A 12,281-nucleotide genomic window follows, 5' to 3' on the forward strand; every position below is an offset into this window, starting at 1 on the left:
GAGTGTATTTCATCTGAAATTTTGAGTATATTGTATGAAGAGTTGTGTGCCTTAAAAAGTGAAGTGGATTATTTGAAAACCGAAAATGCTGAACTACGATTTAATGTAAAACAAGTAAGTGAACAGGTTAAGTTTGCAGTGCAAGGTGTTACTCAAGAAGTGAAGTCGCAGGCAGCATGTAGTAGCAGTAATGTAAATAAAACTAAAAGATTGAAAAATAGTGAGGCCAAAACAAAGGATGTGTTGAAAACCAAATACTCAATTCCAGTGAAAAACCGGTATGAGCTACTGGACATCGAAGTGACAACAAATCAAAATCGAAAAGTAAAAAGTGTGCAAGGAAAACAAGAAACGGTACACATACCTATGAAAACAATGCATGAGGAAAAACGTCACCCTAGACAGAAGAATAGCAAACAAAGTGGAAATAAGAAAATATTAATTCTAGGGGACAGTCATGCCAGAAACACAGCGGTTCTGTTAAAAGACGTATTAAGCAACAGTTATGAAGTGTCATGTATCACGAAGCCGGGTGCCACCATGAGTGAAACAATGAGAGACTGTGGTTCACTATGCAAGGATATGAGTATGAAAGACACACTAATAATCATTGGCGGGGGGAACGATGTTGCACGTGGTGAGGGTAACAAAGCTGTGGTAAATCTGTACAAGTGTCTAAATATGTTAAATAACACTAACGTAATTGTAGCAGGTATTCCACATAGACATGACTTAGACGGTAACTCCTGTGTTAATGTACATTTAAAACAAACAAACAGCAAAATTTCCAAAATATGCAAAGGTTATTGTAATGTAAGGTACGTTGATTTGGGCTCTATGGAAAGGGATAATTTTACTACGCACGGACTACATTTGAACAACACTGGAAAACGTTCAATGTGTAATAAATTTGCTGAACTTGTAGAATCATCATCTGTAGTCTCGACAAGCGTCATCCCTTTACCATGGCAAGCATCGTTAGACAATAATGAAAGTCTAGCACCTGTAGTAAGAGACAGTAGCAATAACGTATGCAAGACCCTTGATACATACTCCAATATTAACGTAGAGTGTGGTAGTGTAGGAGTAGATCATATTGATAGGATTAGCTTAATACAAAGGGCAAGTAGTTCAATCTATAAAGCAGAAGAATGTAATAACATAACTGAAAATGCTCAAAAGATAGAACGACGAAAGAGAATGCGTAAGATGTTATCCGATGATTTTTTATGGTAGGAAATACTGACTCTTTACACCTTCTTTTTCATAATGTGCAAGGTTTAGGAAACAAAATTGATCTTCTGGAGGTATTGTTGGAAAGCGACTTCTCAAATGTACAGCTTCTTTGTATATGTGAGCACTGGTTAGATGCAAATATCGTTAATATGGTTAGTTTAAACGGTTTTAATATTATTACTCACTACTCTCGTACAATAAAAAGTCGAGGTGGTGTCGCAATTTTTGCTCGCTCTTATATACATGCAACTGAGATTGACGTTCGGAATTTTTGCGTCGAAATGCATTGTGAGGTAGTCGCATCAAAACTTCAAGAGTTAAATATTTGTATTGTGTGTATTTATAGGACCCCTTCTGGTGATTTAGGAATTTTCTTTAAAAATTTTGAGAAACTTCTAGCGAACTTACGTAGAAAATTTAGTAGTGTAGTTATCTGTGGGGATATAAACATAGATTGGTTAAAGAATTCAACTGATAAATCTAAGTTTCAAGATATGTTAAATTTATATGAACTACAAACTATTATTAACGTACCTACTCGTCAAGGAAAGACAGCTATCGACCAAATTATTATTCCAAAAAATAATCTTAAATGTTTGTTTGAAGTTACTGAACTTGGATTTTCTGATCATGAAGCCATTTATTGTAGAATACCTACCGAGAGAATAGTGAAGGGAAGTCCGAAACCGATAACGAGAACAACCAGATTATTTTCAACGGAAAATATAAATTATTTTTGTTTTCTATTATCTCGTGAATCTTGGAATCCCTTGTACGACTTACCTAGTGCTAATGACAAATTCAATTATTTTGTTGATGTTTTCTTACATAATTTTAACATAGCATTTCCATTACAGTTACGGAAAGATCTTAATAACATGAAAAAGTGGGTCACGCAAGGAATAAAAGTTTCAAAGCAAAAGCTTATATATTATCATAAACTTAAGAAAACCTGTGTTAATTTACCAGCTAAAGTTATTTCCCATATAAAAACATACAAAAGAATATATCAGAATGTTATTCGAACAGCCAAAAGAATCCACAATGACACTATAATACACGGATATAAAAACAAAATGAAAGGTGCGTGGAACGTAATAAACAATTCATCAAAGACTGTTCCAATGCGTGAAATATCACAAGTTAATTATGGAAATAATTCTTTTGCTGATCCTGTTGCCATTACTGAAGTCTTTAATCAGTATTTTCTTAATACGAATTTACCACCTGGAAAGTCGGATCTCGCTGTAGAGTCAAATATTCCATGCAACAAACATAGTATGTATGTAACTCCGGTAACTGAAGAAGAATTGTTGGACTGTATCAAAAGGCTTTCTAGTACCCGTTCTGCAGGTATAGATGAAGTCCCATCCCTAATTATAAAAAAGAGTGCGCATTTAATAGTGAAACAACTATGCTTTCTTGTAAATGTATCATTTGAATCAGGCGTTTTCCCCGACAGATTGAAGACTGCAAAAGTTATACCTTTGCACAAAAAAGGAAATACTTATGATGTTCTAAACTATAGGCCTGTTTCTATTTTGTCTGTTTTCTCGAAGATTTTTGAATCACTAATGTTATCGCGCTTGAGAAATTTTATATCCTGCCATAACCTAATCTCGTCTTCTCAACATGGTTTCCAAAAAGACAAATCAATTGATACAGCGTTGTTTAACTTTATTAAAGAGGTTTCTACAGTACTTGATAAGGGAAAATATGCAGTAGGCTTATTTGTTGATTTCTCCAAGGCATTCGACAGTGTTCAACATTCTCTTCTACTGGCAAAACTCCAGAAATATGGTATTAGGGGTGTAGTACATGAATGGTTTCGCTCGTACCTGACAAACAGAAAACAAGTAGTAAAAATACAAAAAATAATTAACAATAAACAAGTCACATTTTCATCCACAACTGCTACTATCTCTGCTGGTGTTCCTCAAGGCTCAATTCTTGGGCCAATTCTTTTTTTATTTTACATAAATGATCTTGTTCAATATATGTATCCCCAACATATTGTACTATATGCTGACGATGTAAATGTCATAGTAACAGCGGACAATACAGTTGAACTAGAAAGTAAATTAAAACAAACTGTGGAGCGTTTGATAAAATGGACATCTCAGAATCAACTGCTGATAAATGCAAAGAAAACAAAAGCACTAAATTTTCATTACTCATGTACACCTCGAACAGTACCACCCATTGTGATAAATTCAACTGATGTAGACTATTCAAAATCCACTAAATTTTTAGGTGTAACAATAACCAATAGGCTTACATGGGATGCACATATTACTGAGCTAAACAGCAAATTAAGTCGTATCTGTTTTGTCATTTATAGACTACGTGGTTCAGTGTCAAAAGAAACTTTGCTGTTATTGTACTATGGTAAGTTTCAATCATTGTTAAATTACGGAATAATTTTCTGGGGAGCCTCCTATTCCAGTGTTACTACTTTTCGTCTACAGAAAAAGGCAATAAGATCTATTTTTAATCTATCACCAAGGTCCTCATGCAAAAGGGTCTTTCAGTCAAATAAAATTTTAACTGTGCCTTGTCTGTACATATACAAAAGTATCATATATGTAAAGAGAAATGAAAGTAGTTTTCTTCATGTTGAAGATGTACATTCATACAACACACGACAAAAGAATAACATATTCACAGCATACCAAAACTATGCGTGCACCAAAAGAAGTGTTCTTCCTATGTCCGCTAAGTTGTTTAATAAGCTCCCAAGTTATTTGAAGAATATCAAAAACATACTAAATTTCAAAAATGAACTTTTTAATTTTTTGTGTAACAAAATGTATTATCATATTAATGAATACTTGGGTGATAGTTTGTAAAATAATGTAAATCAATTATATTGAAATGTCTTATTATTATTTGACAAGTCCTATGTACTGGTCTCTGACCAATAATGTACGACATGGATGAATAAACAATGAATGAATGAATGAATATATATATATATATATATATATATATATATATATATATATATATATATATATATATATATATATATATACAGACTGTCCCATAATTCGTGTGTAAACTTTAATTTCATAGTACTCAGAACTGGTAAAAGCTAGAACTGTGAAATTTGCAGGCAATTTAGAGGAAGGTCAGAAGATTTGTTTGATAGCAAAATGAGATCGCGGGTATTATTGTTTGCGGAGTTACAGGGTCAAAGGTCAAAATGCGATTTTTTCCTTATGGGATTTCAATGTTAAATAGTAGTATCACATGCCATTTTTTTGAATATCCATCTCCGGTAGCAAAAATTGGTATATCGACATAAATTCTGATCCGAAACAATGTGATAACGAGAAATTTGGGCAATCGTGACCCGGTGACCTCTAGCAGGTCATCTGTGACCCTTGAAGAAAAAGCTCCCTTTTCAACAGCTTATTGTACACAACTAATTCAGTTGAAGACAATGTTAAAAAGACATATGCACAAAGGATCTACTGAACATCCTTTATAGCAAAACGAAGAGGTCAGCAATATCATCAGAGGTCAAAGGTCACGTAGTTAAAATGTCATATTTGATGTGTTAACAAATAAGAAACTGTGACATTGAAAATAATGCTTTGAAGTGCCATAGAACACATGCATAATGATCCTTCCAACGAGTGTGTATGGGCATAGGGAAAAGGTCATCATAAGAGGTCAAAGGTCACGCAGTTAAAATTTCATGTTTGATGTGTTAGCAACTATGAAACTGTGACGTTTGAAAAATGATTTGAGCTACCATGGAACACATGCATAAAAGGTCCTTCGAATTGGTGTATATGGGCATAGGAAAAAGGTCAACAATGTCATAAAAGGTCAAAGGTCACGCAGTTAAAATTTCATGTTTGATGTGTTAGTAACTATGAAACTGTGACGTTTGAAAAATGATTTGAGCTACCATGGAACACATGCATAAAAGGTCCTTCGAATTGGTGTATATGGGCATAGGAAAAAGGTCAACAATGTCATAAAAGGTCAAAGGTCACGCAGTTAAAATTTCATGTTTGAAGTGTTAAGAAGTATGAAACTGCGATGTTGGAAATAAGGATTTGAGCTGCCGCTGGACACATGCAGAAAAGATCTTCCAATTGGTGTGTGTGTGAGGTCAACAGTATCGTAAAAGGTCAAAGGTCACGCAGGTAAAATTTCATGTTTGATGTGTTAGCAAGTATTAAACTGAGACGTTTGAAAAATGCTTTGTGCTACTACAGAAAACAGGCATAAAGGTCCTTCGAATTGGTGTGTATGGGCATAGCAAAAAGGTCAAAGGTCACGCAGTTAAAATTTCATGTTTGATGTGTTAGCAAGTATAAAACTGTGGCGTTTTAAATATGGATTTGAGCTTCCATAGAACACATTCAGAAAGATCCTTCCAAGGGGTGCACATGACCATAATGAAAAGGTCAATATTGCCACAAGGTTGAGAAGCCTAATTTTGTAATTCAAATGCTGCAGGCAATGGTAGGCATGTTTCTGTGATGTTTAAAACAATGATGTGCTAAACTTAAGTTCACTCTGGGTATAAGTGTCTTTGTGAAGATTTTTTCAAGAATGTCTGGAGTTATCTGTTCAATGGCACGCTGTATCGATCGTCGAAGTTCTTCAAGTGTTACTGAAGGAGTTTTATAAACTTGTTGCTTAAGAAAGCCCCATAGAAAGAAGTCGCATGGGGTTAGATCAGGACTTCCAGCTGGCCACTCAACATCAGAAACTATACTTATTAAACGGTTTCCAAACCTTCCTCTTAAAATTTGCAATGTTGCCCTAGTACGATGTGCTGGAGCACCATCCTGTTGAAACCACATATCATTGTGTGGATCAAGATTTAAGGGATTAAGTTCATGGAAAAGAAATTCTCGCAACATATTTTGGTATGTAAGTTGATTAACGTTTCTTTCGAAGAAAAATGGCCCTATTACAACAGTTGCTGTTATTCCTATCCACACAATAATACCCCTTTGATTTGCACAGCGTTCAATTCTTTCCGCTGGTGGACTGGGTCCCAAGAACCGTTCATGTGACGAAGACACTGTTCCATTAAAAAAATAACAGCTTCATCTGACATTATAAGTTGAAATAAAAAAATATGGGATTTTCATTTAATTTGTCTATCAATCAGTTACAGAATAAAATTCTGGCACCGAAATAATCATCATGTAATTTATTTACAATCTTCATACGGTACGCCTTAACATCAAGCACACGCAATATCCTACTCAGCGAACTTCTTTTAACGTTGGATGCAACACTCCGGCAACGGATTGATTTTCTTGGTGAACTAAGCACAGAACGAACCACTTTGCGTTTAGTATCCTCGGTAGAGATCCTCACAGGTGGTCCTGCCTTTCGTTGTCGCTGAGAAAGATGTTCCTTTCTAAAACAGTTATTCCGAAACTGTTTGCAAAGCTTAAGAATTTGGGTATTGCTTATTTTCACACCCCACCGTGCAAACGCCTTTCTCCGGTTTTTTTTCTTAAACCTACCTACTAAGAACTGTATGCAAATCGGCACGTTGTTCCTTTGTTAGAATATCCACTGTGACGTACACAATTACACACACACACACACACACACTTCCAAACACGTAGGCCTATAAGTATAGGGAAAATAAGAAATACAACAGCTTTTGTTTTCTTACACACTCACAAGACACACAATATTCCTAAACACTCAAGATTAACAAACTCATTTAATTTTAAGCTCAACTCCACACTCCACTGCCTCACTGTCTCTGTCCAACCAGATTATCATTTTAGCAACACCAAACCACCCTTGTGAACGAAACAGACTGATTATTTGACGTGAGTTCAAAACATATACAGGTCGTGTTTATGCTTCAGTCATGAAAGGGTATAAATAAACGATAAGAGTGCGTCTCTTCCTACATATGGGGAAGCAATTTATTTCCAGTGGAATTATTTTTATTTTCTCAATTTCCTGGGTAAGTATCAAGGAAATATTAAGGCTGCCATATTTATTTTTCATGAGAATAAGGACATCTTTGTTCTCCCCTCAAACTTCACAACACAATGCATTGCTTGGAAACAGATAGTGTCTGATGAAGCCAAAATGTTAGTTGGCGAAACTGTAACACGTTTGTAGTTTTTTTATGTGAATATATTGTTTTGCTCAGCAAATAGTTTGTTTTTGTTTAAGTATATAAAAAGCAAAGCTTCTACTTATGGAAAATATTACCAAATAATATGTTTTTTAGAATCTAGACGAAAGAAAATCCTGCACCCACTATGCCCTAGAATGTCCTGCAAACAATAGTGCGCATTCTATAATGACTTCCTAAAATTAAGTATTCTTGTTATTTAAAAGAAAAGATTTCCGAGAGCTCAAATAAATATTCTTAATTTTATATACCATACCAACTAAATTAGTTCTCAAACATTGCCGTCTCATACTTGCCAATATACGAACTATAAACTTCTTATTTCGTGACCTTTGACCTTTTATTACACTGTTGACCATTAATTATGCATGTATTCCATGGGCGCCTTTTTGCATGTATTCTATGGCAGGTCAAATCACTTTTCAAACGTCACACTTTCATATTTGCTAACACAAACAATCATGTTTTAACTGCGTGACCTTTGACCTTTTATGACATTGTTAACCTTTTTCTAAGACCATGGACTCCCCTTGGAAGGACCTTTATCCATGTGTTCTATGCGAGCTCCAATTATTCTTTCTAACGCCACAGTTTCATACTTGTTAACACATCAAACATGACATTTTAACTGCGTGACCTTTGACCTTTTATGACATTGTTGAGCTTTTTGCTATGCCCATACACACCAATTGGAAAGACCTTTATCCATATTTTCTATGGCAGCTATGGCTCCCTTATTTCCAACATCACAGTTTCATACTTGCTGATATATCAAACATGAAATTTTAACTGCGTGACCTTTGACCTTTAAGGACGTTCTTGATCTTTTCCCTGTGCCCATACACATCCGTTGGAAGGACCTTTCTGTATGTATTCTATGGCACGTCAAATCATTTTTCAAACGTCGCCGTTCCATATTTTCTAACATATCAAACATGAAATTTTAACTGCGTGACCTTTGACCTTTTATGACATTGTTGACCTTTTTCCTATGCCCATATACACCAATTCGAAGGACCTTTTATGCATGTGTTCCATGGTAGCTCAAATCATTTTTCAAACGTCACAGTTTCATAGTTGCTAACACATCAAACATGAAATTTTAACTGCGTGACCTTTGACCTCTTATGATGACCTTTTCCCTATGCCCATACACACTCGTTGGAAGGATCATTATGCATGTGTTCTATGGCACTTCAAAGCATTATTTCCAATGTCACAGTTTCTTATTTGTTAACACATCAAATATGACATTTTAACTACGTGACCTTTGACCTCTGATGATATTGCTGACCTCTTCGTTTTGCTAAAAAGGATGTTCAGTAGATCCTTTGTGCATATGTCTTTTTAACATTGTCTTCAACTGAATTAGTTGTGTACAATAAGCTGTTGAAAAGGGAGCTTTTTCTTCAAGGGTCACAGATGACCTGCTAGAGGTCACCGGGTCACGATTGCCCAAATTTCTCGTTATCACATTGTTTCGGATCAGAATTTATGTCGATATACCAATTTTTGCTACCGGAGATGGATATTCAAAAAAATGGCATGTGATACTACTATTTAACATTGAAATCCCATAAGGAAAAAATCGCATTTTGACCTTTGACCCTGTAACTCCGCAAACAATAATACCCGCGATCTCATTTTGCTATCAAACAAATCTTCTGACCTTCCTCTAAATTGCCTGCAAATTTCACAGTTCTAGCTTTTACCAGTTCTGAGTACTATGAAATTAAAGTTTACACACGAATTATGGGACAGTCTGTATATATATATATATATATATATATATATACAGGGTGTTTAATAAGTAATAGTCATAAATTAAACCGTAGATAGTACATGCCAAAACTAACAAAAAAGTCTTAGTAAACATGTGTCCGCAAACGCTTCGTAACGGAGATAGGGACTGTCAAAAGTTTGGGAAAATGAAGTTTAGAGACGAATATCTCAAAAAGTATGAATCGGACAGAGGGCGGTCCAATGAATGACTATTGAAGTCAGACATGCGCTATGCAGAAATGCATGGTTGATAACTCTGCAATGCGCGCGCAAGGGATTCGCCAAAGAAACGGAGGGAATCCCGGAAAATTGTCTAAGGAAAGGGGGCTCGAGATGAACATGGAGGGCGAGTCTATCCACCAGTAATTCATACGTCGTGGTACCAGGTCGAAAGCTCGAAAAGATACAAAATGGCGGACAATGTTTACGTGCCGTGTGTGGTTGCATAACCAGCAGGAAATGACAGAGGTAATCGAAGTGTGGTGATGTACGTTCAAAATTGCTCCAGGAAGAATTCCGACAACTAATGCATACGTACAAGTGTAGCAGCACTTAGGTAAATCAAAGGGTATGCAAGGCACTGATGAAGCATTATGTGCTAAGCAGTTAACGTAACGAATATCCGCAAACTGGATTGCAATGGGAAAAGCATGACAACATTCGAGTATGTGGGAGGCGAATCTGAAACATTCCGCATGTTGAACGCGTAAATGTATTACAACAAGCAAAAAAATGATGGACATGTAGTGTTTCTCCATATCAACAAACAGAAATCGTCATGTTGGTAATGTGTACAGCATTAATCATAAGGTAAACAGTAAATATCCAGATGTGTAACCACAGAAGAGATGCATTAGAAATTAACGTACGTCTATCATTGAAGTAAATGTTGGAAGTGTCGTCCATTCATGCGAATGCATGCTCGTACTCGTTTTCGCAAAGATCCACGCACTCGTGATAACATGTCGGCATCCTGTTGAATATGTCCGCACCATTGTTCCACCTTTTCTCGAAAATCTGAGATCAGAACCACTGCATTCAGTGGGCACTTCAGCGGATTTGAACCCGTAACATCATGCACCCAAGGTGAGCTCAACGTCTGTTGCAACCCCGATTCAGTATTTCCAGCTGGCTTGCATGTTCTACCAGTGTTCCTTTCGGCCATTCCATTCATTTTCGCGCATCGTTTGTTTTACCTTGGTATTGGTACAGTAAAGGACTACTCTGTACATGTGCATTCATCTTAGGAATGTGCTCTGAAGTAGTTTAGAACATGCACCACCCACTTTCTTCGATTGCCTCTCTCATTTCCTGTTGGTTATGCAACCACACACGGCACGTAAACATTGTCCGCCATTTTGTATCTTTTCGAGCTTTCGAACTGGTACCACGACGTATGAATTACTGATGGATAGGCTCGCCCTCCATGTTCATCTCGAGCCCCCTTTCCTTAGACAATTTTCCGGGAATCCCTCAGTTTCTTTGGGGAATCCCTTGCGCGCGCATTGCAGAGTTATCAACCATGCATTTCTGCATAGCGCATGTCTGACTTCGATAGTCATTCATTGGACCGCCCTCTGTCCGATTCATACTTTTTGAGATATTCGTCTCTAAACTTCATTTTCCCACACTTTCGACAGTCCCTATCTCCGTTACGAAGCGTTTGCGGACACATGTTTACTAAGACTTTTTTGTTAGTTTTGGCATGTACTATCTACGGTTTAATTTATGACCATTACTTATTAAACACCCTATATATATATATATATATATATATATATATATATATATATATATATATATATATATATATATACTGTACATACGCAGGGTTACCACATTCTGTAAAATCAGGGAGTGTCAGGGAAATGAAAACGTCAGGGACATCCGTGCATTTTCGTAAAATGTCATGGAATATCATGGAACGTAAATGTACAAGTGTGACATTTTTTTTTTAATCTAACATTGTTTCCACTCTATCAGTTGTACAGATTGACATATGAAGAGGACCACAATGATACAGCATTCCAGTGATGCATTGTTTCTATTTTGTGCTGAGGGAGTGCAATACTCTCTCTCTCTCTCTCTCTCTCTCTCTGTGTGAAACAGAGAGGTGGGGGGGAGGGGGTTGATTTATCATGTAAAAACAAAAATCGAAATATGACTTGTCTTCTTCGTGGACATCGGTTTCAAGACAGAGAAAATACTGAAAGAACTGAAAGCATCAGATAAAGATAGACTAGCTTTCAGGCTTAACTGTCGAACTTTTTGCTGAGACCCCAGGGTACAAAAGTAGAATCCAGAACTTGCTTGGACTAGGGTGAAACGCATCCTAGAAGTGTATGAGCATAACAGAATATCTGATTCTATAGCTGTGAATGTAAAGTGTTAGTTTATGTCTTTCTGTAGTGAAATTCAGGGGTCTCTTGACTTCACAGAATACGAAGAGAAGATGGGCAACATCACGTTAGATGAGTTCTTTGCAAAAGTAATGTTCAATAAACAAGAATATTCTGATTCGTTGAATGTTGCGAAAATGTTCTCAATTTCATCCCATGGCAATGTCTCAGTGGAGGGCGGGTTCTTAGTCAATAAGAGACTTATTGTAGAAAACCAAATGGTAGCACAGAGGCGGGTGCATGATGCAATTATATACTGTGAAGATGTAGAATCTGTTCCTATTGATGTAAGAATGCATCTCCCAATTCGTTCATCTGGGAGACGCTATGATGAATACCTTAAACAGAATGGAATCCAAAGTGCAGAGGAAAGTAAAATCAAAAGTGAAAATGAAAAGTAAGTGCTGAAGTTAAGAAGTTGGAACAAAGAAAAAAACAAATGGAATCATGTTACAAACAAGAACAAGACTCTCTCGTAGAACAAATTCAAAAACTTAAAGCAAAATAAAATTCTATTTAAGAATGCAAATGTGAGGATTAACATGTCTCAGAGTTGGTAATATTAGGACTGATAATGGGCTACGGTGGCTTAGTGGTAGAGCGTTCACTTGTTGTTCATGGGGTCCTTAGTTCGATCTCAGCTCGCACCAGGTGAACTTTGTGGTGGACAAACACTGTGTGCGTGGGTTTTCTCGGGGTTCTCCCGTTTGCTCCCACTTCCTTCA

General features: G+C 36.4%; 1 protein-coding gene across 4 annotated transcripts in view; it reads left to right on the top strand.

The window, feature by feature from the left end:
- LOC145691001 (uncharacterized) overlaps positions 1-12,281 on the top strand; it is a 102,233-nt gene that overhangs the window by 26,473 nt on the left and 63,479 nt on the right. The window lies entirely within an intron of this gene.

Source organism: Thermobia domestica, chromosome 7, assembly GCF_964235325.1.
Source record: "Thermobia domestica chromosome 7, izTheDome1.hap1.1, whole genome shotgun sequence".
Lineage (NCBI taxonomy): Eukaryota > Metazoa > Arthropoda > Insecta > Zygentoma > Lepismatidae > Thermobia > Thermobia domestica.